This window comes from Mobula birostris, chromosome 13, assembly GCF_030028105.1.
Source record: "Mobula birostris isolate sMobBir1 chromosome 13, sMobBir1.hap1, whole genome shotgun sequence".
NCBI classification, from domain to species: domain Eukaryota; kingdom Metazoa; phylum Chordata; class Chondrichthyes; order Myliobatiformes; family Myliobatidae; genus Mobula; species Mobula birostris.
This window is the reverse complement of record NC_092382.1, coordinates 52,010,373-52,013,423: the sequence shown is the minus strand read 5'-3', so window position 1 is coordinate 52,013,423 and position 3,051 is coordinate 52,010,373. Positions and strand designations below refer to the sequence as shown.

Genomic DNA, 3,051 nt, shown 5'->3' with positions numbered 1-3,051 from the left:
TCCACAAACCTCCCCATCTCGGTCACCCTCATCCTCCCCTACGCCACACCGTCTCCGAGAACTCTCTCCTTCCCCTAAACAGTTCCCACTCTCCGTCATCTCCTCCCCTCCTGGCACGCCTTCGTGCGTTCATCACTCTGTCTCGCTCCCCTGAACCCCTCTCCAGTTTCCTCGTTTCTGCGCTGAACTAAGACAACAGTGATGACTGCCTTGTGGCTGTGGACGCTCGTACACTGTAGCTGTTTGCACGATATTTTTCTCTCTGCAAATTTGGTGTATGATTGTCTTTTTTTCTTTGCTTTGCAGAGAGTTTGATATTGTGCCCGAATGCCTGAACTATGGCCAGTTAGAAGATGAGGTGTTGTTCCTCCAAGTTATTTGAAGTTGTGACAGAGTTTGTATCAGACATCACCATGGAGTCCAAAATTATCTCAGCTGAAGTGTTGTCCTTGACCAACTGGCTATGCTTTGCAAACTTTTAACAGGCTGGAAAGGTGAAGGATTTGTGTACGCGAATCTCAAGTCCGTTAGTTCCGCTGTATCTGTCAGTTCACCAGCGCTTGAATGCCGCCGATCCTTGAATGTGCAGGCGGAGATGCTGGAGAAGACAGCGCCCCACTCGCTACCAGGAGAGCCCGATCACGTGCCCATGTCCGTGATCTGATTGGATACATTACCATGACGTTGATAGCAGTGTGACGTCATTCACTGGCTCTCATTTTGGAAGGGATTCAGTCGGCCATCGCAGATACACCAACAGCTTCGCACTGGGAAGCGGCCGTTCACCTGCTCCGTGTGTGCGAAGAGTCTCATTCAGTCAACCCACCTTGTGATGCTCCGGTGAGTTCACAATAAATAGAGGCCACATTTCTGTCCGGAGTGAGCAAAGAGTTTTACTCAATCAGCCCAACTGCTGCAACACCAGCAACTTCACATCAGGGAGGAAGATCAAATCAGCTCTGTGTTAAATGTTTAACCATCACGGTGACTGAAGGCAGCTGCAGGTTCATGAGGGACTGTTACTGTCAGATTCTGCAGTTCTTGCGGCTGCTTATCGCACCCAGGACTGAACCCTTGTCACTGAGCATTGGGGGAGTCCGTTCTGCAGTCTAGTCGTTAAACTAGACTGATGTTTAATATTGTGGATCTGAGAAAGATAGATCAGTTCTGTATTAATCTCGTGTTTCAGGTACATACTGTCTCTACCACACTCACAATGTTCCATATCAGTATTTTAAAATCACTTCAGCACCGAGCGGAAAGGCAAACACCTTCCATCTGGAGACTGTGAGCAGGCGCGGAGTGATTGTTGCGTCATCCGGAGGGCGGGGCTTCGGGAACAGACGCGCAGCTGCTGCCCGTCTGCGGTTCAATGGGAGGGGCGAACGGGATCACGTGACCTGTGGGGGGCAGAGACTCCAGCTACCCGCCACTCTGTGGAAAGAAACAAACTTGTGTTATGTACCAGCAGCAATAGACCACAAACTCAGTTTTAATGTAAACTACTGTCTTTATTAGTGTATAGAAAATTAAGCAAACTACTCTTCGAAACAGTTAACACTGTTATGCGTTTGTGCCTCCCCCACTGTCAAGTTTAGGAACAAGTACTTAAAGTCTCTCTCTCTCTCTCTCTCTCTCTCTCTCTCTCTCTCTCTGCTCCAGCAGTCGGTGTAGTGACGTCATACTCCCGCCTCCTGCAGGCTCTCTTAATGTAACACCCACAGCAAAATGAAACCTGTCATCACGTAACACTTACCGCTCACATCTCCTCTCACCTTAAATGTATTAGACATTTCAACCCCCAGGAAAAATACATCGTCTCTCCGCTCTATCTATTCCTCTCATAATCTTATAAAGGTCTATCCAGTCTCACCCCAGCCTGCGCCGCTCTGGAGAAAACAACACAAGTTTGTCCAACCTCTCGTTATAGCTCTCTTAACCACCCGATCAATCTGTGCAGTCTCTTTCAGGGAGCTGTGAACTTGGATCCAATATCCCTCTGCTCATCGACACTGTTCAGGGTCTTGCATTTAACAGTATACTGTCTCTTTACATTTCACAGTGCACTGTCTCTCTACATTCGACCTACCGAGCTGCCAAGATGATCATCACTAATCAAATCTCACTGAGATTTCTCAGGTCCTGTTGAATTTATTGCCAAGTGCACAAGTACGGGCAAGTGCAGGTACAGAGAAACACTGACTTGTGGCAACATCACAGGCAAGTACATTCAGATAACACACGGAACACAGATTATACGATTCTCTGTCGGTAACAGCCTGTAAATTTGTTGTGTCATGATCAATATTGAAATGTGCATTTTGTGTCAATAACAGATTTGAAAATGTTGAATTTGGTCCTTGTCTCCATTCCTCCTGCAGTCCACAACCAGCTCCTCTGTTTTTGTCGCAAAGAGGGAGAGATTGTTTTCTTGACACAATTGTGTCGGAGTGATGACTTCTTCTCCGTTGGCTGCCTCATTATTATTTGAGATTAGGCCAATCAATGTGGTGTCGTCAGCAAATGTAATCATCAGATTGGAGCTGTGGGTGGGGACACAAGTCATGGGAATACAGAGAGTAGAGGAGGGGGCAAGGAGACAACCCTGTGGGGTATGACTGCTGAGGGTCAGAGAGACAGAGGTGAGGGAGCCCACTCTTACCACCTGCCGGCGATCTGACAGGATGTCCAGGATCCAGCTACACAAGGCAGGGTGAAGGCCGAGGTCTCTGAGCTTCTTGTCGAAACTTCACGCCCTCGTATGGCTACTGCTCTGCCCATGACTGCCAGGAACTGCAGAAAACTTTGGAGAGCAGAGAACATCAGAGAAACAAGCCTCCCCTCCATGGACTCTTCCTACACTTCCCCTGCCTCGGAAAAGCAGGCCGTGTACTCAAAGATCCTCACAACCCGGACATTCTTGCTGCAAACCCGCTCCCCCATCGGGGAAGAGATACAAAAGCCTTAAAGCGCGTACCACCAGGCTCAAGGACGGCTTCCTGTCTGCGGTTATAAGCCAAATGAATGGTCTCCAGTTCAATAAAATGGACT

General features: G+C 48.3%; 1 long non-coding RNA gene across 1 annotated transcript; it reads left to right on the top strand.

The window, feature by feature from the left end:
• The first annotated feature begins 735 nt into the window (after nt 1-735).
• Nucleotides 736-2,844, top strand: LOC140207607 (uncharacterized). Its single transcript, XR_011888599.1, has 3 exons — nt 736-840; nt 2,063-2,220; nt 2,382-2,844. It is a non-coding gene; the product is annotated as an uncharacterized lncRNA (long non-coding RNA).
• The last annotated feature ends 207 nt before the right edge of the window (nt 2,845-3,051 follow it).